Source organism: Neopsephotus bourkii, unplaced genomic scaffold (assembly GCF_033783945.1).
Source record: "Neopsephotus bourkii isolate Nb327-2 ecotype Australia unplaced genomic scaffold, CSIRO-AGI_Nbou_v1 NB_1615, whole genome shotgun sequence".
Classification (NCBI taxonomy): domain Eukaryota; kingdom Metazoa; phylum Chordata; class Aves; order Psittaciformes; family Psittacidae; genus Neopsephotus; species Neopsephotus bourkii.
Genome location: NW_026902090.1, coordinates 5,682,402 through 5,708,300, shown reverse-complemented (window position 1 = coordinate 5,708,300; position 25,899 = coordinate 5,682,402). Strand labels below are relative to the sequence as shown.

General features: G+C 38.7%; 1 long non-coding RNA gene across 2 annotated transcripts in view; it reads left to right on the top strand.

Moving 5' to 3' along the window:
- Nucleotides 1–25,899, top strand: part of LOC133222726 (uncharacterized) — a 231,971-nt gene that overhangs the window by 160,509 nt on the left and 45,563 nt on the right. The window contains exon 1 of one of the 2 annotated variants that reach the window (XR_009728350.1): nucleotides 14,841–14,982. The exons of the other annotated variant lie outside the window; for it this stretch is intronic. This is a non-coding gene — a long non-coding RNA (uncharacterized LOC133222726). Of the gene's footprint in view, nucleotides 1–14,840; nucleotides 14,983–25,899 lie in introns of those variants that run through there. 2 annotated transcript variants of the gene reach the window in all.

Genomic DNA, 25,899 nt, shown 5'->3' with positions numbered 1-25,899 from the left:
CTCCTATTTCATGTGAGCCACCTTCAAGCTTTCATCTATATGGTGAGATATAAATGACTTTGCTTTGGACCAGTTTCATCACTGTCACAGAAGGTGTCATTATTCCCTCAGCAATGTATGTGACAAAGTGTCTCAGTGACTTGCTTTGAGAATGAAGTTTGGTTTCTGAAAAGCAAAATCAATTTATGCTCTCATGCATACTCCCGGACTATGAGAGCACTGTTATGAGATCACCCCTAAGAGTTAGGAAACAGATCATTAAAGTAATTCACTCGATATGGTTATGCCCAAGTTAATTCACTTTTCAGCCATGTAATAAGATCCCATAGGGTCATTACTTCTTTGCTTCGTCATCAAAAATAATGAGATTCATTTTTCTCAGTTTATGTGGAAATAGACACTGTCTCTTATCATCCTCAGCTGAGTGATGCTGACAACTCCAGCAGTTCCTTTCTTGAGGTTTTCCAAGGTGAAAATCATTATTTAAAATGTGAGATCTGATGCATTAATACAGGAGGTTCAGATCGTCTTTCCCTGACAGCTAAAGCTTTTATCACTAATAGGATGTGTAGATGGTTGAACAACTGTGATAATAATATTCTTTGTATATTTTTTCTGGGGAAAAAAAAAAAGGCATTTGTCAGGTTTGTTAATAAGAGAAAAAATAGGACAAAAAATATGATGCTGTGATCAAAACGGACTGCCATCACATGTAGTATAAATCAGTATGCTTTGCTTATGTGCTTGACAGGAACTGTCTTAAAACGTGAAGAAAGGCAGAGAGACTCTAAGTTGCTTGAACAGTCTATCAGTTTAGGAAGGGGATACACTAGGTTCTTAATAATGATGTACGTGCAGAATGTACATGTAGCTTCACTCATGGAAAGGCTCACCATTTCAGCAGACATCCATTGGATTATTGATTCCACATTTCATCTAACATATAGCTGAAGAAAGACTTTGGTGATTATTTTAGGGACTTGTACAAACATAAACAATGACCTCTAGCGTTTTAACTGATGGGACAAAAGATCCAAATAATTTTGCAGATCTGGTGGTTGATGTTACATTTTTGTCCATATAACCAATTTGCTGGCTTTCCTTCTGTTATCTGACCTCCCAATTGGTATGTTCATGTGAAAGGATGGACTTGCAATGCTCCTGATTTTCACACCTCAGCATGTAATGAAGTGTTAGGGAGAGAGGGACCATGCTTGATATGGTAGCTTTTTCTTCTGATACTTACGCATTTAGCCAAAAACCTACCTGGAACGTGGTCTGCACAGAACATGAGATAATCTCTGTGTATTTCACCTTACACAGGCTAACTTGTTATTTGAAAGTAAGATTTTCCCTGCTGTATTCCTTGCAGCAGGCTCAGAATAACACCTGTTAAACTTGTATAGTACCAGTTCATTGCTAACAAGCCCCAAGCTTACAGCAACCTTACAGTATTGTAACATTCACCTTGGTATTTCACCTTTGTCAGTCTCCAATCAGTACTCCAGTGTCACTGTTTTTTGTTGCTTTGGACAGCGTTTTGAGAGTATTTCTGTTATCACCTTCTTGTATTTCAAATGGGTTTGCATTTTCTCCCATAAACAGTGTCTAGGGTTGAACCCTGTCCAAGTCCTTGCCTTTTTTTGTGACTAATGCGTGACTCTGTCATGGTGCAGTTAGTGATTTATTAGCTCCTTTCCAGTAGTATGCACTGTTTATCCCTTTGAAGATGCCTAAATTATATTAGCCAGGCTATTGTATGATTATCTTATTTACCAGTACTGACAAGCTGATTCACTGGAAATGGAGAAACTGAAAAATACTGACATTTTCAGTTAAATAAAATGTCTGTTAAGAACTATCCTTATTATTACAGTATCTCTTTTTATACCATTTCATACTGTGCAGGGCTTTGCTCAGGAGCATATAATTCAGCACAAAGTTATAGAGTCTGACTCCAGAATTTATTTATATTAAAGAAGCATTCTGAAATTTCAATCACTGTTAAGACAGAGATTAGCCTAATACACAGAAAACCTTTCAGTCTGCATAATCAGAGAGGAATGCTGCAAGGGGTGCAGACAACTGGAAATATATAGAAAATGTGCCTTGTTCAGTGCGATCATAGAAAGCATGAGGACAGACTCTTGTTTTCCTGGCTTTTATTTATCCTAAGTGCTGTAAGGCTTAGTTTCGGGAGCATTCCTGACAGAAAGGCCTCCATTGAAGGAAAATAATATTTATAGCAACAGCAAAAGTCAGAATTACCTGAGCAAAGGAAGGTGTTTTTGCAGCAAAGGGACTTAGGATACTCCTTATTTCTGTGCAGGGTATTATTTGCAGGAGCTCTACACAAGACATCACTGCCCCTCTGCCCACACAGGGAACCTAGCTCCTGGCACTGTGGGTCATGCACAACCCATTTGATGTAGTGTTAGAACATGCTCAGGAGGCTGGTTAATGTGTCATGCTGGCTTTCCACGGCTCTGTTGTATGACCCACAGGGAGACCAAGAGTGCATAGCTCCTGAGACAGCTCAAGACAAGTACCCATGGACATTACTGTAGTCCTTAGTAGTAATGAATTTACAGTCTTCTTTTTACCCTTCAGTTCTGAAGAGAAGGCAGTAAAAGTTGGCTTCCTCTTACAGAAATCTAGGAGAAAAGAAGCTGACAGCCAGACCCCTTGGGGAGAACCTGTCATATTCCCAAAGGACGCTGCCTGTCTCCACGCAGCTCAGCCCACGCTTCCCGTACTAACAATATATATAATTCAAGCACCCAGGATTCCTGTGTTAGCAGCAAAAAAGCTTTATGTAAATTACACTTTGCAGGCAGCTTTGTGAAAGATTCATTGTGCATGAGGTTGCAAATAAGGAAATCTGTGTTTGAATGGTGTCTCCCCCCAGTGAGTTTGCAAAGTTGCACTGACTGTTAGTAACGCTGTTATCAGTTTGTTCTTGTTAAGGAACTAATCGCTTCAGTTTGCTTAGTATAATTCCTAGCCGAGACAATAGTTGAACATAAAAGACACTCCTTGTATATCAGCTTAATTAGAAGTGACTAATTCAATGAACACAGTGTAATTAATGTCTATTATGGCATGCAAAGATCTCATGTCAACAAACAAGATAGATTTTTCTTTCTCCTGGAACTGTAGCATTTGCCTGATTGCATTTGATCAATGAAATAAAATGTATAGTTGCATTATACTGCTTGCAGGCCTTCATTGTGAACCTTAATTGCCTATTTACTAGTGCTTAGTGTATCAGGCATAGACATCCTTAACCACAGCATTCAGCACAGTGTCTCACTGGAGGTTTACATCATCTTCTAGTCTGAGGCTATTTCTTCATTAAATTCTACTTTCAGGTGATTCTTTGAAGAGAGAGAAAGAATAGAAAGACAGGTAAATACAGAGAGCTTGCAGTGTATCTACTTCATTCAGCTTTCCCTGTCGAAGGTGAAAGAAAGGACTTATTTTACAAATGTTTTTAAGTTGTGACCTTGGTTTCAGAATAACTAATTTTTGTTAATATCAAATACAAGCAAAACCACAAGGTAATGAGTCCAAGTTCCTGTTGGGCTTAAAAGCCTGATTGAATAAACAACCCACAAATATGGGAATCTTCGAGGTAGGAGAGAGGATTTCTGTTTTGAACCCTGAATTACAGATTTCTCTCCAGATGTGAGTACTAGACTTGATGCTCAGGATAATTTTTTTGTAGGCTTTGTATCTGTGAAATCTAATATCCCTGGTACAGAAGAATGGGAAAACTAGTGAAGAAATGTCCTTTACATGACTGTTTCCTATAAGAGAGAGCTTCAGCTCCATGATGCTGAACAGATGTTGTTGACTTTCAGGTTCTCTTAACAAAAAAGGACTTCTGATAAATTAAGAATTGTCTCCCAATTAGGCTTAATTCTGTTCTCATTTAAACTAAAGAAGGAGCAGCTCTTTTCAAGACAAGGAAATTTCATTGACACAGAAATAGTAAACCAAAGAAAGAATTAGATCTTGCCGTCTCACAGTATTCTAAATCGATTAAATGGATTCAGGTGCATTACTGGCAGGATTTAAACATGAATTAGAGTGGGATAGGGAACTCCTTATTTTCAGATAAATGGAGTGGAGAAAAATAAAATTGTGCAACCCATGCAAATTGTAAAACACTTGCACATACCAGGAGATCTCATAACGAAGGAATGAACTATCTTAATGAATAATGTGCCTGAACAGAACAGAGTAGAAAATGAGTATGAATGAAGGTCATAAATAATAAAGTCACAGCAAGTGTTATCTTTTGAACTAAGATGAAAAAAAGAAAATATTCAAACACGCTTACAAATGTAAGTAATGTGAGTACCACAAGTTGTATGTGCTGTGACAGCTCAGATTCAGATAACCCAAATGACCCTTAATTGTCTTAACTTTCAACAACATGAAAATGTCTTTTAGTTGGCAAGCACAGCTGTCTAACCAGACTTTGATGGGGTCTTCTTGTAGGCATCCTGATCTTTTTATTGTTTGTATTAAACATTCTCAATTTAGCCTCACTTGGTATATTAGAAAGAATTTATACTTAATATAGAGAAGGACATTTCTATTTCTTTTATGGCATATAATAATCTCCAGTGTCATATTTCTCCCTGGACACTGAAGTAAAGGCCTCAAATCTTGAAAACTTTGTCAGGGTTTCCAGTGTTCTTATTCTCACCATTATCTGAGGCTCAGATGTGTCAGAAGCAGAATGAACAGCAAAACCACTGCCAGCAATTACAATTTAATTATAAACATAATCTTAATGAAATAATATATGTATGCTTAGCATGTATTTTAAAACACAGTGAAACAGGCAGCTTTCACAGTGCACAAAATAAAGTGGCTCCAAATCTGATCAGCAAGAGGTAGTGGTAAGGAAGCTTCTTGTCTCTGCATGAACATGACATCCATTCAATTCCACTTTCCAATCTACTTTCCACTAGAGATAACAGTAAAACATATATTGACTACAGGAGAATCAGATTTGGCCTTCTAAGCGTGTAGACTCCTGCTATTAGAAATTATGATAGCTTGTTGGTGAAAGGACTGGGGTTTGGACATCGTAAGATTTTATGAGTCAAACCTGTTAAAGGACATTATGAACTAAAGAGGAATCCACTAAACCATGTACCTTCTTGCTTTCTATACAGACATAACTGAACCATGACTTTCCCCAGTTAAGTCAGTTGAGTTTTTATACTCATATCTTTATTTCTCACTTAATGCACAGACTTAACATTACAGCTATAGCTCACTGTGTAGCAGAGATCCCATCAGAATTGAAATCTCAGTGCCAGTCACCTGCTTCATTTATTTCTTGCTGTGAGCCTAATGAGAAAACAGCCAGAGCTATCCTGAGAAATTGAGGGGAGAAATATCACTTTTCCAGAGGTACCAGAAAATCCAAACTGTTCTGAACATGGGAGCCAGTAAAAGCAGCTGAACTATCAAGAAATATCATTGTGAAATAAATAATCATCTCATTCTCAGTGTGATGGGTTTAGATTGTGAGAGTCAGAGCCACAGGAAGGAAAAAAGGGAATTGGGCAAAAACTTATCTGAAGCCTGATGAAGTGAGCTAAAGTTTCTGTAATGGCTTCAATAGAAATTGCAGCACAAACACTTTTATTCCAAACTTCCCTCAAGATGCCTATTCCCTTTGTACTGAAATTTGTTTGGTCTGAAAATTCAGCAGAAGCCATTACAAGAAGAGCTGGCTGAAAAATTGTATCATATTAAAAAATCAAAATAATTGGAAAATATTTACCTACAGCTTTCGTAGAGTGCTTGAACTTTGATAAAAACTCTGACCATCATTGATCAGAACTCAGCTTGTTTTGGTCAAGCTCAAAATACAAGAAGATTTAAAAAAAAGCCCAAACTAGCCTATATTCTCATGGCAAAGCCATTTTCTTACTACCACAGTAAATTATGTATAAACTATGTGTGTTTATGACTAGTGATTTTTGGTACTTCAGTTAATCTAGGATCATCCAGAAGATTATATTGCAAAAAAGCAAAGCTGCATGCTTTTACAAATGCATTATTAAGAGCTCTCTAATGGTTCTTCACATCTGCAAAAATGGGTCATAACAGAACTCTGAATATTGCCAACATTTAAAAAGAAATCACATTCTGTTTCCAATTTTAGGAAGTGCAGAAAAAAAAATCAGTAGTTTCTATAATTTTGACTCTGTTAAAAATAATTGCCATTCTTAGTTGCAATTGGAGCAGATGACTGTTGTGGGTCCCTTACAAATGAAATATATTCTAGCCTAGTCTAGCCTAGCCTATTTCTATTTCTATTTCTATTACTAGATGATCTTAAGGTCTTTTCCAACCCTAACTATTCTATGATTCCATGATTCTATTCTTATTTGTATAGCTGGGCATTGGTTTAATGTGGAAGGCACTCAACACTAGAGAGGCTTGTGGCAGCATGAGATGGCAAGGCAACTTATTGTAGCAAAACTGATTTCCAAGATTCTGGGAGAAAGCACTTATCATTTCCTAACAGTGCTATTGTCTCCATGTCAGCAGTACTGAGCTTGAGCCTGATCAAGGGCCATCATGCTGAATAAGGGCAAAGAAGGACATCCAGCCCTGCAAAAGAACATTAACAGTAAGTTAGAATCTGTCTGATTGGATAACATGTAGGAGTTCAGTGATTACATTATTATTTTTAACGAGTGTGTATGTCAAAATGTATAGGAGATATAAGAACTCATTTGATTGTATTTGCCAGAAAATTATCTTACAGCAAAAGAAGTAACAATTGGTTGTTCAGCTGCAGAGAGGAAGAAGTACATCTGAGCATGGGAATCCTCATGAAAACATCCATTCTGGCATTGCTCCCAGGAAGAGCAAGCTGTGTTGTAACCGATCAGGTGTGTAATCTAAAAATGATTATACTCTGCTGTTACAAGCCTAGTGGGTGATCAAACAACTCTATTGCTCCTCCCTTACCTCCACCTTTGACTCCGTTAATACAAAACATTGTTTTTTTCTTCTTGTGCCCTAATCTTGTGACTCAGTAAGAACAGGCATCGAGCCAGGTTGGCTTCTTGCAACACAGCTTCAAGCTGCTGTCTGGTTGTTTCCGTGCTCGTTTCCACTCACCCTGTGATGGATACAAATGCAGATGCATTCTGTTCTTGCTGTGTCAGTGACCACATTCTGCAAACCCTTAGGTTTGGCACCATAAGCCCCTGCACCTGTACCAAGATTCCTCTTCTTTACAGGACCGGAATGCAATTAACGCATCTTTAGAGAGACCATCGGCTGTGTTGTGTAGATATCCACTTAGCTGCCTGGTTTCTAAGGAAAATTTGTCCCTTGCCATTGATGGGTTTAAGAGGTAGGAAACTGAACAAAGGTTGGATAAGGAAAAATCGAAAACCTGACTTTAATTATTTTGAGGCCATTTGTCATCTCTTTTCTGCATGGGTTTTTGCTTCACATGGGCTGCAGCTTCTAACACATTTACTTAGATGATATGGTACTGAGTGGCACTTGACCACAGGTTAGAATGACCAAGCTGCAGGCAGAGGGAAGGATTTTTGCACCTGTGTCACACAGGAGCAAAGAAAACAACATTTTTATTTCACTTTTGTACACTGTCGGATGCCAGGCTGAGCTTCATTTTAGGGCATTCAGTGAAAGAATTGAGTGCAGATATAATGGTGCCTCAGTGGGAGATGTGCCTTAGTGAAGGGTGAACAAAAGCTGACTCAGACACCAAGGTGTATGTCTGAGGGAGCCCAGGCTGCAGATGTGGATGTGCAGAGGTGAGGAAGCGGATGAGGACTTTCTTATGTTCCCAGATTTATTTTGTATAGTGTGTCCTAGCATTTAGCCCCAGCAGTTGTCAATGAAATCCCACCTGCAGGAGGAATAAGAAAGGATGGAGGACACAGAAGGTACATCAAGCAGTGACTCCACCTGCATATAGGTCCAAGACTTAAAATCTTTTTAACAATGAGATTATATCCCCTTCTTTCTGGGACCATTAGAAGTATTCTGAGGAATTTCCACAGCAGCTTGCTTCCCTCAGTCCCACCTTTATTAGCTCTGACAGAGCTTTATGGTGATCTGTTTCAAAAGAGGGAAGTTGAAGAAGACAGAAACTGGTAATACTCATCTGTAAATAAAAGGAAAGAAGCAGACATTAAAATGGAGACGAAAAGAGGCCCTGCCTTTCCTTCGGGAACATTGGAGCCCTGGGATAGCCTAAGATGCACCAAATAAAGTTTCTTCTTGTGTCATGAGATACATCCACTGCATTACTTTATTGAATGGTACTGACGCAGCTGCCAGGTGCCCATTTCTTCGACACTGGAAGAAAATGAACAGGTTTCTGAAAATAAGAAACTCCAAAGGCATGTCTCAGATGGAAAATAATTTTGTCCCCAGTCCTGAAAAGGGGAGGAGGCAGGAAATCTTCATGTGGGGTTTGCAATGCCGTTTATTGGCATATATGCTATCATTACTGTCTACTTTGCCTAATTCGCAGAAAAATAAATGATCAGAGCAGTATACCTGATCACTTTCTTGACAGGTACTTCAGTGCTTTTGTTTTCTTCTCACAAAATCATGTTGATAGGAACCACACTGTAAAGCTCTTAATGTAGCTTAGAGGCAAGAGCATGACAGCCAGGCTTGCAGAATGGTATCTGCTCACACATTTAGAGTCTGGACACTTCTTTCAGCACACTTCAGTTTAGCTACCATTAATCCACTACTGTTTCCTACCATGAAATTCACATCCCCAGAAGAATGGTTTGGACAAATGTTTTTAAAAGTGACAGTATGCAAGAGATCACGATGAAACTTTATTATTTTCTGGCAGTTTCCACCCAAGGACATGAATAAACCTTTTAAGTTTTCCTTCACTATTGCAGTGCCTAAGGCAGGAAGACCTCGTGTTCCTTTCCCTCCTTGCACACAGCAGTAGAAGTTTTCAGTTCAGATGGGCTGTTGAATAATTCTGTGCTCCTGCTACCCTACTGGGACAGAGAAGGTCCCAGGAGGAGCATGCTTCCTTCTACTGCCTGCTGATAGCGTTGCTTCTTCAGCCACATACTGTGCAGTTGTGAGCCCTTTTCCTTGCACACTTAGGAGAGGTGAGCATATAAAACCAAGGCCCAGAAATCTGGGTTAGATCCCAAGCTTCCTCACAGGTCCTTCCAGCTGTGTGTCGTACCTCCATGCAAGAGCAGTGCCTTACCGTGTCTTCATGCAGTGCTTGCTTAGCATGCTGGAGGCCCACTGGTCCCAGTGCCTCCAGAAAGCATTGTGATAAACATATGCAAAAAGCTTGTTATTTCAGACCTTAGATTCATCACAAACTATGGCTGCTTTTCAACTCTTCTGTCACGTTCCTGTAGATTTATTGTGAGGAAGAAAACTGGATTTTCAAGCATTCACACTAAAAAATATTTCTTAAAACAGCTCATTTATCCCACACAGGATAAAGCCATATACAAAACAATAGCCTTTTGAAGCATCTTGTATTTTTTGACAGCTTTAGCCCACAGCCTTTGATTAGATAAAGGCCTTAATATTGCATTACAGCTGAATTACCTACATTATGGCAGCTGTTTGTTGCAATTGTGTTGACATGGCTAGCTTCTCCCATGAATGTATTCTGGTCTTTCTAATCTCTTTAGCATCAGCAGCAGGACATTTTATTTGCCATTGATTTTTAAATTTAGGAGTAATTGAAGTTTAAGCGCAGTTACCTTCTTGCAACAGGGACAGGTTGATACTGTTTAAATCCTAATTATGCACTGATTAAAAGTGATTGCATTGCCGAAGTGAGCAAGAGCTACAATTTGTTTTATTCTTAAAGGCTCAGCATAGAGAATTAATTGTATTTCCAGGAAAGCAGATCAACATAAAGAGGAAGCAATTAAGAGTTCATTGTTGAATCATAGATTTCCTAGTAATTTTTGGAAGGTAGACAAGGTAGAGTTAACTTTAAAAGCAGACCTTGTTGACGACAAGAATTAGCCATTTAATGGTTTTGGTATTTGAGGATACAAGCTTCACCTACTGTCAATTATACTAAGTTTTGCTTAAACAAGTAAAGCAGAAATGCGTTTATTTTAATTTCATCCAGACTTGTAGTGATTTGTAGTTGCTTTGTTTTCAAATTTAATTATGAAACGACAGCCTGCAAATTGTTCTCTTATTATAAGTAGGATAAACAAAACCAGTCACACTTTTCCTATGAGCAGGAATCATTTCATAACCACCATAAAAAATAAGAAAGCACAGGAGGAAAAACAGAGCAGCAAAGTACACTTCTACAATAGTGACAGGGTGAAAACCAGAATCTAAGCAAGTTAGAGCTAGGAGTTCTGGATCTGGGCTTTGTGACTGTCACAGGGAATGTCTGAGCCAGGTCTGAACGATCCCAGATTTTGGGAAACACTTAGTCCAAACCCGTGTCTGTACAGCATTACTTTTATTATTTATCTATACACAGGACATGTCTGTATAGTAAGGACCACCCTTTCATCCGATCTCTCACTGGTGAAATATCAGGATTCCAAATGATGTGTACAGGCAGTATATGCCAGCATCATGGTGGAAGTTGTTTTGGGTGTTTTTATCCTGGTTGTAGGGTTTTCTTTCATCTCTCTTTTTTTCTATAGAAAACAGTGGTTTCCCTAATTACTTCTAGCTTGTCAGTAGCAGGAGAAACTTCAGTCATTGACAACAGAAATGGCAAACAGAAGTTGCCACTGTGCTTCTATGATTGCATGAGCAATCAGCATGTGGTGCAATGCGCACAAAGCAGCTAAAACAAGAAGGTACAGAGAATTCAGCGAATAATGAATGTTTCCAGAGACACAGAGTGCTATGACAGCAAAAACTGACGCTGTTTCCAGAGCCTCTGGAAGCAAAGCAAACCAGTGTTCTTTCTACAGCAGTGGTATGTATAACTTTTTGTTGCTTTGATTATCTCAGTGGTTTTTTGGTTTTGGTTGTGGTTTTTTTTAATGCATTATTTAGACAAAATTGGAGCAAAATAGCACAGCATCCCACCCAAAGCTTTGTCATTCTTAATTCCAGTAATCCTCTATAACTTTTGAGCAGAGTCATTCCTGGTCTGTTATCCATGAAATCCAAACCATGGTGTGCTTGCTGTCTGAAGGATTATCCTTTGAAGTACACCCACTGTTTCAGTTGGTTTCATCTTGGAGAATGGGTTGGGAAGGGCTGAGATTTTTCATCACAGGAGTCATTAATGTCATGGTTTAAGCACAGTCAGTAACTCAGAATCATTTTGCTTCTTTGGGCTCAGCTCCTGTTGACTTCATAGCTTGCATTACTATGTCTTGGGCACAAAGGGACACGGTGTCATTGCGATGTGTCGTCACTCCGAAGATACAATTGTGCAGCATTCATCGCAGCCAACTATAAAGTTCTTGAAGGCACCTTTTGGGCCTTAATTTTCTTTCTGATGAATGAAGAGAATCTGCTGGAAGAAGGGAGCCTTGTTCAGGGCACCAGCTCACCCCACCAGTGCTTTACACAAGTGCTTCACATCACTGCCACGTTGCTAATGCTGGTCCTCAGGACACAGGGAGCTCCAGTTTCCATCAGACTGAGAAATCTCCCAGTATTTCAGTGACGGTAGCGCAGAGAACAGTGCCACCAGTGGGCTGGGCTTCAGTATGCTGACACTTAGTAAACCATGTCAGTACTACCCAGAGTTCAAGAAAGGCACACACACAGAGTTCATTCACAGGTTCCTCCTTTTAGGATATTAACATGTATGGGTGGGTTTCCAATCTGTAGAACAAATTGTGACTGGCAGGACACTGTGGTACAGGAGCTGTATGAATTCTGCAGTCTTCTTAAAAATCACTTTATCAAGTGATAGGTACAGACAGCTCACTCAGTCCTTCTTTTGTGACCACAAAGACACCAGTCCATGCCAATCATGAAGATTAAGTTTGGTTTTTAGCCTGGCTACTTACGAAAGCAAGGGTCACACATTACTCTGCATGTCATCTAATGACTTCTGGATCCTGTTAGCCAATCTCTCTCATCATAGTAAAGGAACTGAGTTCCCAAAGTCACAGAATCACAGAATCATTAGGGTTGGAAGGGACCTTTGCAGATCACCCAGTCCAACTCCCCTGCCAAGAAAGGGCCACCTGGAGCAGGTTACACAGGAAGGTGTCCCAGCGGGTTTTGAATATCTCCAGAGAGAGAGAATCCACATCTAATTTAGTTCCTACACATTTTTGTCAAAACCAGCAGCCCAAATGTCACCAGCACCATTTTTTGTGCTCTAAGGACAAAACCAGAGAAAAACAGCAGGAGAATTTTACAATTACATAAAGAGAGAGTAGAAAATCTAAGTTTTATTCACTTGTAATCCATTCACTGTGGGATGCGCATCCATAACAAAGAAGGCACAAAAACTTGTATTCTTTTTATGTTATACTTGTCAATTAGTTATGAAATCAAACACAGAGTTCATGTCAAAAGTGGTATTCTTGATTATGGACTAAGGAAAGTCTCAACCCATGGTAATAATGTTAAAAGCAGTCATCAGAAATTGTGTAGTTTCAACTGAAGTGTTATATTTACTGGGGTGAATAAGTAGCAGTTTTACTGAAATAAACTGGTCCAAACCCTGCACAGTTAAATACCATTCACTGCTTCAAACAGTCTTTCAAGAAGCCACTGCCATTTTGAGGGACTCTTCCGGAGTCAGTGGCTCATTTCCAGACATATCCTGGTGCTACTGGAATGAAGCTGTCTGCAATTCTGAATTCTGGTCATGGGTTTAGGTAGCAATTTCTGTCTCCTTAGTGATTTTCTGTTGTGGTTGAAACATAAACCATTTCAATGGCTCTACTCAATACTTGTTTACTGTCTCTGAAAGACTATTACCCCCCCCTGCCCCAAACATTTCTTGAAGCATAATGATCACCAAGAGAGCTCTGAATGCCATCCATCCTGGACATTGGATCAGGATATTACAAAAAAATTGATTTTGCCATAGTTCTTTTTACGTGCATTAGTTTCTCAATTGCATGATTTGTAGGGTCTTTCAGGCTCAATTGCTGCATTTGAGAAGATGCATAAAAAGAGTAGGTCTAACACAGGGTGGCGTGTAAACTTTTCTTCAGGGAATGCTGCTCCAAAGCCCACTGAAATAAGCAGACATTTTTTGCACTGTCTTCAATGGGATTTGTGCCAGTCTCGGAGGACATTTACATATCTCAAAGTATTGAATTAAAATCATAGAAGTGTTAATGTGCAATATATGCATAAGAACAGAATGGTGGCTAGAAATCAATATTGTAGCTTGTCTTATGAAGAAATAATCGAAATATGCTACAGGATTTATGCAGAGTGAATTAAAAAAAACCCCAGGACCAATGTTTTGCTGCGCTCTGAGAATTAAGAGGATTTTAAGACTAATCAAAACCTTTCACACACTCTTTTTTTCCCCGTGTTGTAAATGGATCAAAACTTTGAGAATGTAACTCTGAGATTATTCTGTTTGCATGAATATTTTGTGATTTATAAACAAGACCTTTACTTTTTAAGCAACTTTTGTATGGAAAATAGAATCCAACTTCCCATAAAGAATTCACAGGAAGAGCTTTACTTCCAAAATGTACTTTCTATTTATTTCACCTCAGAAGGTCATCTGACCAACTTCCTTTTCAAGAAGAAGGATAAATGAAAACATATGTTTAGTTATTCAATATTTTTTATAACTTCTTGAATTTTAGTAATAGGGAGATAAGTTTGACTCAGCAACAGAGCTGTTTCCCACGTCTGTTTCTATGTTAGCTTCTTTTCCCTTACTTGTACCTTGAATATTATGGAGCATCCAGCAGACATGGCTAAAGCTACTGAAGAAAATCATTTGAGGTCATGACACAGTGTAGTATCACTTTGTGATGAAGCGGTTTTTCTTTACAGTCAGTCACAGGCACTGACCTGGTACGCAGTGGAGAGGTCAGCATGGTGCCCTCTTGCAATGTTCCTTCTCATTCAAAAGCCTTTGTTTTTTTAAGGAAGAAACTTTCTTGTTGAAATGTTTCAGTAATCAAGTGTAGCCTTCTTGAATATTGCCATTTACTCACCAAGCATTTGCAGAACACTTGTGAGCGTCCCAAAACATTGTTGAATTGATGGTGCTCTGCAGTGATTTCCAGGAAAATCCATGCGACTGTAAGAAGTCAGATACCTTAGGCTTACAAGGATAGTGTTCACCAACAGTTTTGAAATATGAATACACACACGTAAGCTGCTTTGGAAATAAAGCCAAAACACCATTTTCTTTTGACTTAATATTAGAGAGCTTTCTACTGAGCCTGTTAGATCTTTTGTGTTGTCTGAGTTCAAATGGGATGAAGTGAGAAAAACGAGCTCCTGTCCTACGTTTTTAGCATTACAGAATGGCGGGGTTTTATACAACTGTACCTAAAAGCAGGATTTGGTTCAGATATCTTATTGCAAAATCTCTTCCTCCTCCTGCCGATTTTTCCCTATCACTGTACAACCCAGCTGAGCAGACTGTTTATCTTTCAGATTGGCTGTGCATAACCACTGTTTGCCTTCTTTCAATCTTATCCTCTTATTGCTTTTGGTACAAAAAAGCCCCCCTGGGATCCAGTCAAAATGTTACTTAGGAATTGTTGTATCTTATAGAGATTGTTTCTGCTACAGGTGAATTCCATCCCCAGTCCTTCAGGTGAGCGTAATCCCAAATCAATTACCTACTCCCTGCAACCAACTGTGCAGAATTCAAATCAGTATAAAGTCTTCTTGTAGGGTTAATCTTGCTGTAGTTGAGCTATTGTTTTTAAGTGCTGTGTAGTGATTGGTGGTGAATACTTGGGAGCTAATCCCGTATGGATGAGTAATGAACACCAATCACCTCTGCTTCAACAAGTAAAGGTAAGTGCTATGAAGAAGCTTTATAATAGACTGTGAAATTGTTGCTTAATGGAAGCTTTTCTTTAAAACTTTAAATAGCACACTAGATGTTCTTGAAAGGATTTAATCCTGTGTCCTTTGAATGACATTACCAGTGCTACAACCTAAGGAAGCTTATGGGCACTTCTCTGTGGGTAGTGTGCACTCTAGAACAGCTACAGAGAGTAACTGGATTGTGACTAGTTGCTTGAAACTCAAGTTATGCATTCAAAGACAGTACCAGATAGTGTGTACTGCTTAGCGCAAACAAGAGGCAATCTTTATTTCAGCATTTCCTAACAAAAGCCCAGATTTGGAAATTCTGATAATCTTTAATGTTGGGACTTCTGTCTGGAGTCATCCGTTTACATACTTTCTTCTAGAAGTCAGCACAAATTTTTTCTGTATCTCTTGGTTTCCATATGTTTCTGACTATTGGCATGAACTTGGAAAAGAGAAGAAACAACAGCGTGTTTTCTGAGTGTTACAAAGTGGAACAGAGCTTGGGAAAGGAAGCATAAATAGCCACTTATTTGCTAAATGTAGCAGAAAATAAATTGAAGGATTCCAGCCCTATAATCTTGTAATTACAAACTTGGCAAGTTGTTGGAGATATTTTTTATTATTATTTTATCTTCCCATCATTTTAGCAATGCAAGAAGCAGAACATTTTGCTGATAAAAATGGTTTAATACTACAAATCTCATAGGGCACATTATTTTTAGAACAGTTTTCATTACTAAATCTATAAAAAAAGAAAGTCAAATATTTTGATACATCAGCCTTTAAATTAATACAGGAATATAAACATGTAACTTTGTATCAAGCCATTTATGAAGAATGGTAGGCTCAGGCATAACAGTGGTGCTGGTCTTGAACCTCAGCTTCTGGCACTACCCTTTGGAATGCAGGTTCAGTTGAAATAAACAGGCAAAGATTCCTTTAATGCTTATGTCCATACACTCTCTTATTAGAGAGAGTCAAAATAAGTGTATGAAATGAAATTACTTTTTAGACAAGATTAATCAGAATAAAACTGGACCCTTTATTACTATTGTTATATGCCTGATCAAAGTGTAATGTCTTGCTAATTACTATATAAACATAGGAAAGACAAACCAGTTTCTCTTCCAGCTCTTACTCTTCAACAGGATAGGTCAAGACCAGGAAGAGATAAAGGGAAATGAAGTATAAAAATGTCAAGCAATTTGGGCAGGGAATAAGTCAGCTGCCAAGCTGGCATAGGCTTCAATCTCCCGACTCTTTCCTATTCCCTTTTTTCCTCCTGTTTCTTGTGTTCATGTAGGGTTTAGCTGCTGGATACAGTTATTTGAAAAAGCCTGATTCTCCCTGTTACTCTTGGAGCATCCACATGGTATTCCTGCTGTGTCCAGGATTGTACATTGTTTACTGCAGGCTGTGTGGGCCTCTCTGCTGCTTGAATGCATGGGGAGATAGTCAAGTACATTGTTTCTTACTTAAATTGCGCTCTCAGCCATGGTAGATCTTCCAGGATTATTATCCACTCTTGGCTCTGCAACACAGGCTCACATATCAAAACCTCTTCATGAACTCAGGCTCTTTCGGCTTGCTCTGATCACACTGTACCTTGCTGATGGACAACCTAAGTTGAAAATGTGTTATTCATTGGAAATTATGTTGCATCCCTGATTACGTATGACTTTTCTTGCTCAGTCTGATTTGAAAAGACAACGTGATGATCCCTTATCTGTTTGGATATTATAAGGAAGATCAGCTCTGAAGCAAAATGGGAACAAGTAAAATGTGAGTGGATCTTCAGTTTCTAGAGCAAGATAGCGTACAACATTTTCAACTAGTCCTGCACTTTGTGGTTGCTGCACAAAGCAAAGCGACAGTGGGTCCCAGGGGTGGCATCAGGGGAACACATAAACAAACCAAATGTTCTTATTTCAGAGAGACATTCCAGCCAAATTAAACCTTTGTAACAGGGTCAGATAAAGAGACAAAAAGTATTCCCTTTAAGGATAGAAATCCAGTTTCTTTCACAGTTTTTAATCTGTTATTGAATTCACCATATGAAGTACTTGAATTTCATAAGAAAGCCTGCATATTGTGTTATGTGAACCTATGGTCTCATTTTGTGGCCATGCTTGTGTTTTTGTTTCACTGTGAAGTGCTGAAAGTTGCTGTGGTTTGTGTGGTGAAGATACTGGGTTTTTCCATCCCTAGCAAGGTGTTCAGGCTGAAACAAATTGTATGTTCAGTCAGTTCAGTGAAAAGCACTCCATGATGGTGATGCTTCTCCTCAAACAGCCAATCTCGGGGCATGCCATGTTGTATTGATGGATACAACTGGCTATAAGAAAGCACTGTGGGAGCTGAAGATGGGTGAGGTGTCATTTTTCTGAATCTCTAAGAGCAGCAAAGGCCTCATTTGGTTCTCAAAACCACTTTGAAGAGAGGTGTATTGTTGAACAATCCAGGCTGGGTGGAGAAAATTGTGAGTAACACTTGACAAATCACATTTAAAAAAGGCACAAAAAAAAAAAAAACAAAACCAAAAACAACCCACAAACAAAAAAATCCCACAAACTCACAAAAACAGAAAAGGGGAAAAAAATTGTTTTCACAGAACTTTCAAACAGTTTCAAAGCAGAGGGACTTTTTTTGTTGTTGTTTTTGCTGGAGTTGGGTTTTTTCCCCCATCTTTGAAATGGGTAAGTAGCAGTGCTGCAACTGACAACTTGACCTTCCTCCCAAGTAGGTAAAATTGACTTTCATTTTATCATTAGGGCACTGCACTAAAAAAAATAAGGTAATATGTGAACTTACAGAGTTTTTGGTCTCTGTGCATGCCCATCATGAAAACAGACAATGCACCTGTGCAAGTAGAAGCTGTGCTGTAAATTCACTCTGCTGTACCCCACAGAGGTTCTTAGTCAGGTCAACCAAACTATCTTTGTTCACAATTCTGACTAATATTATATGAAAAGTCAACACATTGACTGTGAATTCCTGTCTATTTGGTAACAAGATCAAATTCCTTGCTCTAGTGCTGAAGTGAGCATCAATTGCTGCTACTCATTACTATTTATAAAATGAACTAACTCAGGAGATCAATGGGCAAATATTCTTCCCACCAAAACTGCTATTAAAACTACTGCTTTTGGTGGGAATATGAGCAGAGGGACTGGTGATTAATTTTGCAGGAATGTCTTTGTATTATTCTAAGTTTCCTCTCCACGTGGGATATCCTGAGCTTGTTGACTTACTTAAATCCTAAAATCCTTTTAGACAGCTGAGGAGTCAACAACGAGCCAGTCAATTGATACAAAATGTCAAGAGATGTCATAGAGCTGGAACTGGTTAGGAATGTCTTGATGCGCTAGAGGTATTGTAGGAAAGTGTTTGGTTTGTGGGGTTTTAGTTATTATTTTTTTTCCTTCATCTTGACCATAGGACCTTAGATGGAATTTGTCACTGAAACACAAGAGCATGGAATGCTACGGGTTGGAAGGGACCTTAAAGATCACCTACTTCTAACCCCCTGCCATGGGAAGGGATCCGTTCCACTAGTTCAGGTTGCTCCAAGCTCTGTCCAATGTGGCCTTGAACATTACCATGGATGAGGCAGCCACAGCTTCATTGGGCGACCTGTTCCTGTGCCTCTCCACTCTCACAGTAAAATATTTCTTCTTAACATTTTATCTAAATCCATATTCTTTCAGTTTAAAGCCATTACCCTTTGTCCTGTCCCAACAAGTCCTTGTAAAAAATTCCTCATCAGCTTTCTTGTAAGCCCACATTAGGTACTTAGATCTCCCTAGAGGCTTCTCTTCTCCAGGTTAAACAACTCCAACTCTATCAGAAAGCAAAAAACAACTTCAAGATTAGAGTATTTCTTTAGGAAAAGGAATTGCAAATCCATGATTCAGACCAAGAATATGAACTTGTTTTCTGCGTCCTAGAAAGTGTTGCCCTTATAGCTGAGTTGTGAACGTAAATTTTGTCTGTCTTTTCTCATTAAAATGTTCCATTTTTTAAATCACAATAAACAGTGAATGTAAGAAGGCTTTCCCTTAGGTGATAGTTTTAATATTCAGCCTATACATTATTCGCCTGCTGGCCTACTTTGTCTTGTCAAAAGCCATTTCTGATTGTCTCAATTTCATCCTACTGTGGACTTGGATAGTGGAAAGCACGTAACCGTTCATAGCAAAAACCATCTATGGCTTGTTACCTGGAAGGGTTTCAGTGTCACAACCCTAGTACTACCTAATATTTCAAAAGAAAATATATCATCTGCAAGACAGAATCATGGATTCAGTCAGGCAATGTATTGCTTTTACAGTTTGCAGCTTAGTATAGGAAATGTTATTATGACTCCAGGCATCTCAATAACATTCAATAAATTCATCTGAAAGATGAGTAAGAAATATTAAGTGAAGAAGAGAACAAAGCTTGGGATTCAATTCAGCTCATCTTGCATTTGGGAAGTAGGTTGCAACTGTTTGTCTTACATCTGTGTTTGAAGGGAAGGTGGAAATAGATGGACACATACAATTTAAAACATTTAAGTTTCTGCTAGCTTGACATATAATGTGATGCTGTTTAGAAATCTCCAGTTTTGTCTGACTGCAGCAGTATAGAGCTTGACACAGAACAACTTCTGTCCTTGAATCTGGCTGTGATGTTTAATGTTATGGCTTTACAACTCTATTCTGAGGAGCACCTGATTGAAACGAGGTTTAAGTTAACTACAGTGAAGGGAAGAATGTCTTTGTCTTGGAGAATTTTAGTCAGAATGGTAAAGATAAATAAAACAAATCACTGACCCAGTTTTCCAGATGAAGAAAAATAAAATAATGAGGTTAAGTTTCTTGCTGGAACTCTCACAGAAATCCTGCATCAGTGAATTGAGTAGAGACTCAGTTTGATGCAGTGTGCAAGTTTCTTCACTGTAGGGTTTGCTTGCATCACATATTGAGAGCAGGTATTTAACAGAGACAACCCCAGCACCCTACTGCTTTAACAGCCACCTCTTTTGGCTCTTTCAGTGCTGGCTGGAGGCCCTTTACCTGCTTTTGTAATTTCCATTGCAGAGCTGTTTGGCTTATGTTGTATGGAAGTCTAGGCTTAACTTCTAAAATGTTTCTTTTCAGTGGGAAAATTGTAATGGGAGGTGTTTGGGAATATTTGAGGAGTAACAGGCTGCCCAAGCATTTTTCAATCAGTAAGTCTGAGAAGTCTGAAACTTCTAGTTTCATTGGATATAGTTTTCACATTCCAGCTGTGGTTTGATTGTTAGGGTAGGACTTTCTTTGCTGTCTTGTCTGCGTCCCCCCCGCCACACCCTTACTCAAACTCATGGCCATCTCTCAAGTAATTTACCACTTTCATTTCCCTCTGTCTGTTTTTAATAGCTTTCCTTATTGGAACTCATTTTCTGTTTCTTTCTGCCTAAATTAACAGATTAACCCACAAAATATTACTTAAAACTTTATAGTCGGGGAAAAAAATCCCCACCTTTGTTACTTACGTTTTCTGTAATACATATACAAATAATTTCTTGCTTGCTAGATTTCCTAGTAGCTCTGAGTAGGAAGACTCTGAGATGAGAATGTCTTTTTTGTTGAGATAAAATATTGAGATAAACAGTAATTACCAATAATGTTGGTAGAACTGAGATCTCTGTTCTTTCTGTTTTCTCAACCATTTTCTGATTTTATGTTTTTTCTTTCCTGAAACAAAGAGTGAATATCTACATTTTGGCACAAAGAAATTCAATGAAAGTATTGCCTGCTCCAAGCAATTTTTTTCTCTCTTATTATTTTTTAATACTTACCCTTTAGCATGCCTCCTTCTGTACTTTGACATTTTAGCTTTAATCTACATGTACTTATAAACATCACTTCAATGTTCAGATCAGAGTTTGCCCTGGTGCCCTTGAACAAGCCTGCAGAGGTGAAGTACATCAGAGGAACATGACAACAATGTCATTTAAGAACAGATGATAAAAAAAAAATACAATTATAAGTATTTTATTTTCCATCTCAAATATTAAGTTCTAACCCAAAGTTCCCTGCATATGAACCCAAAAGAGATTGAAACTAGAAAGAAATTCAATTCCTACAAATATCTTTTCTTTATAGTTAGGCAGGAAGGTACCTACGTAGTAAGCTGCAAATGTTAAGAGTCCATTTGGCTTTTCATTCCCTGAAGGGGTTGTTCTAAACACCACATAGTTATTTGAATTTCATTCTGATGAGTTAACTTACATCCTGATCCTCTCTTAGAGACCTAACACTGCCAAATTCTCCACCAAGCCATATCCCTAACCACCACATCTATATCTCCAGGGATGGTGACTCAACCACTTCCCTTGGCAGCCTGTTCCAATGCCTAATAACACTTTTGGTGAAGAAACTTTTCCTAGTATCTGATTTAAATCTTCCCTTGTGCCATTTGAGGCTATTTCCTCTTTTCCTATCAGACGTAATAGATACTAGCTTCCAAATAAGTTTAAAATAAAAGGAGTTTTGTACTTCCATGGGTTCAAGTTCTATTCCAAAACACAACAGAACTGGACAAAGTGTTTTGCTGGTGAAACTACTAGATCCTAGAAATCCTAACAGTAATTTCAATATTTCCAGCATGATTTGAAAATAAAAGATATTGTACTGAACATATCTAGATAAGGCTTAATAAGGTGAAATCAACTTTAGCTTTTGATCTGAACTGGGATATATGACACTGAAATACAGTTTTTTTAAATGATTTTTTAGGTTACATGTGCACTTAGCTGAAGATGTACAAGCAGTTCCACCAGCTGCTGTAAGATTTCTTGAATGCTGGCATTTAAGTGGATTTAACACTTAAGCACTTTACTTAGTTCTGTTATTTCATGTACCAGGAAACTTGAATCTTCACTATAACCCACTATTTTCCTCTGTCTTGAGATTTAGTCCATATTCTTCACTGTGAATCCAGTAGTGAAACTTTAGGGATTTTGTGGAATCTGAATATGCTTTTTTAGTCCTAATCTTTACATGGATAGGACTTTTTTTGTTTTGATTTTGTTCTTTTCTCTTTTATGGCTATCTTTTAGTCAGGAAAAGGTAATGCTGGGATCAAAGGAATGCTATTTGAAGGGGAAGGTATGCCACACACTTGCAACCAATGGACAGACACTGTGTTCAGATAAAGCATCAAAACCCACTTCTCAAAATCTTACATGCTTTATCCTAGGCAATGAGATGTTTCACAGAAGGACAACCATCATGGTGCTTTGTGTATGTATACCTAATGTAGAAGACTGGTGTATGAACTATTTTGAATTAAGGAAGTCAAGGTCTGCAGGAGATCCTTCAGAACTCCGACACATACTTCGCAGCCCAAGTATAAAGACAGCAGACAAGCTGGTACAGCTGTTATGCAGCTGTAAAAGTCTTTGATAATCAAAAAGTTGGTCAAAAAAATGCTGCTACCACGACAAATTTCTGGAGGGCTCCCTCCTGCAAAGATCATCTATGTACTGCCCAAGGAAAGGGAGAGAAAAGATGGACTGTTGGACTGATAAATGCTTTTGTCGTATTTAATTGAAATTACTCATTTAGCACCTTCCACTTCCCCTGCAGGGGTCAATCACCAATGCACAAACAAAAAGGACCTAAAACGTGATCTGAGCAGAAAATGTGAAGTACCCTAGAATTACAGCAGTTAAGGAGCAGTGTGATTTATCATCTACGTTCTTTCCACAGCGCTTAAAGTAATTTGCTTTAAAATGACATTAAAACAAAAACAGCCAGAGAACTGACTTACTCAAGATGTATAATTAAGGCTCTATTCAGGATTCGTTATTTTTTTTTATTGTGGGTTTATTTTCCTCTTTTTTTTTTTTCCTTGATCATTCAAAGCAATTTGTTCCTTGAAGAAGGTTTTCTGCACTGAAAAGAATTTCTGCTGCACCCCACTGCATGCTGTTAAGAAAACACTCATTTCCTCCCAAAATAGGAAAAATTTGAAGATCTCAAGATTGACATTTTCTTTTGTTTATATTTTTAATATATTACAATGTTATGCTAAGGGTGGATACTGTCCTCTGTTCAGCTGTAGACATCATTTTTCACCCCTTACTGTTACTATCTGATATGTCCCTTGTATCCTGAGCAGAGATATTTTTAGTTCAGATCTCTATGAAGGTATCCAGGCCTTCCAGGATTTTTGTTTTGCTTTTTAGGGCAAGAGACGTAGATATCTAAAAGTATTCCTTTAGAGTATGATTGAATGTTGGTCATGGTAAACATCTGTCACCATGCGCTCTTTTCACCAGCTTGATATGATCTGGACTCATCAGTCCTGTATAGTAGCTCTTATTCATATCTGAAGTACCTGTTCACTCTGCCATTTTTCTTTAAGCCTAGATTGAGATATGCTTCTGCACTAACAGCACCATGTGGTGAGTATGTCCATCTCTCTGTATGTCCCATCTCCTCTCAGTGAGTCTTTTATGGTTAGTGTGAAACAGGGTATCCTCTCTATGCTGGAAGCCTGTAATACCTGTGTCTGCAGATCTTCCAGCACATGCCTGTCGCCTGTGTGTGGCCCTCCAGCAGTAGGAGCTGTCTAGTCAAAACTCTACCCCTATACTTTTATGTCAGATGTTGACATGTATTCATATACAGCTCTCTGGGCAGATGTGTTTAGATGCTTTTATTTGTTACTACACTGGTATGCTTGGGCTAATATTGCCCAGATCTCTGGCTTTAAGTTTGATAAGATAGCCCAGGCTCCACACATTGAAAGAGTTGCTGGTTGTCATTCAAGACATGCAAGTATACAGGGAGAGTGCAGATCTGTAGTGTCAGGATTGATACATTGCTTTGGCAGCCACATTCCCTGTGCTGAGACCTTGGAGCATGGTGACATTTCCACAACCCCTTCTCCAAATATTACAGCATTTCCTGAAAGCTGCTTCTGTCCATGATCACCCATTTTTCAACCTAAGTTGATAAGCAGTAATGCCATTCATCATTCACTGCACGGTTCAGAACCTCTCCTGGGGAATGGCATCTGGAAACATATCTCAGCACAAATATAATCTTTCCTCAACAACTTTGCTATCCTAACTGTTGCTGTGATTAATTGCTTATTGTTTTGACTCTGGAGTAGGTGGACTCTGTTTGCTACATGATTAGTAAATAAAAACTTCATAAATATAAAATAATCTTTACAAAGTAGCATGAAAGATATCTAACATTCCTGATATAAAGGTATGTACCACCTGTATGAAGACAGGCTAAGAAAGCTGGGGCAGTTCAGCCAGCAGAAGAGAAGCTGTGTGGAGACCTCAGAGTAGTCTTCCACTATCTGAAGGGGGATTACAAGGATGCTGAAGATGGACTCCTCATGAGGGGCTGTAGTCATAGAACAAGGGCTAATGGTTTAAACCAAAACAGGGGAAATTCAGGCTAGATATAAGGAAGAAGCTCTTTACTGTGAGGGTGGTGAGGCACTGGAATGGGTTGTTCAAAGAAGTGGTAAATCCCTGGCAATGCTCAAGGCCAGGCTGGACAGAGCCTTAGGCAACACTGTTTAGGGTGAGGTGTCCCTGCCCAAGGCAGGGGGCTTGAACCTAGATGATCTTAAGTTTTTTTTCCAACCTAAACCATTCTGTGATAAGCTTATTACCAGCCTCTCTTCTGAGTAAAATAATGGAAATTTTGCCCCATGGCCCACTGAGCTCACATATGCTTTGTACATAGATCTTGATGTTCTGGACTCCTGCCACTTCAGGAGCAAATCACATTGATCAATTCCGTAATTTATTTCTTTCTACGAATGAGATAGCACTGCCAAGGGAAATTATTTCCTTAAGTTGATGCTTCAGGAATACTTTTAAAGAGTATTCCCAACCAATGGATAATTTATTTCCTTAGCTTTGCTGGTTTTCAATAAACTCTGCCAGTAAAATAGTGTGTTTCTTCCTTTTGATAGTGAAAGTCTCTTCAAGAGTTCTGTTGTGTTATCATCTTCATTATATTTCTTGGAGAGCTTGTTGTGTACTACCTGAAATGCAAAAGTCATCCTTATGTAAGAAGTTCTACATATCCTCTTAAATTCTAGATGAAACAAATTAGCTGAAGGATATGTAAGCACAGATCAGTTTTTGATAATGTGGTCAAGCATACAGTGATAAAGCTCTCCTGATTTTTGTAGTGATATTTTTTCTGTGCAGGGCAGCTTGCATTTTATGTGACAGATACTTTCTAAGAAAGCTTTTTGCTATCTTATTTATGGAAAATGAATGATAAATTTTAATGCAGGTGCTGATGACTTCAGCCTCAAGAGTACAGGTACTTTTCAGTTCAAATAGGAAGCTGATCTTGCCTGTCTGCTCCACAGTTCAACAATGTCTGGGATTTTTTTTCAGAAGGGCTATTAGGAGGGCTATAGCATTATGGCTTGGTGGCTGGTGGCATGGAGTGCTCTCATGTGGACTTTTTGTGGACCCGCATGCAGCAGGATCTAATCTAATATATAACAAATACAAATGCAAAGAACTCAACCCCAGGACTGACAAAATCCCTCAGAATTATACATCCTATCTGAGTTAAGCACTTCAAAAATAACCTTGCATTATGTCTGATAGTGATGACTGACCTGCCTTCAAGCTGGTAAGCAAAGAAAATGTCATCTCATTCTTAGAATCATAGAATGGTTTGGGTTAGAAAGGACTTTAAGATCATCCAGTTCCGACCTCCCTGCTGTGGGCAGGGACACCTCACACTAAACCATGACACTCAAGGCTGTTCAGCCTGGCCTTGAACACTGACAGGGATGGAGCATTTATCATTTCTTTGGGCAGCCTGCTCCAGTTCCTCAGCACCCTCACAGTAAAGAATTTCTTGCTTATAT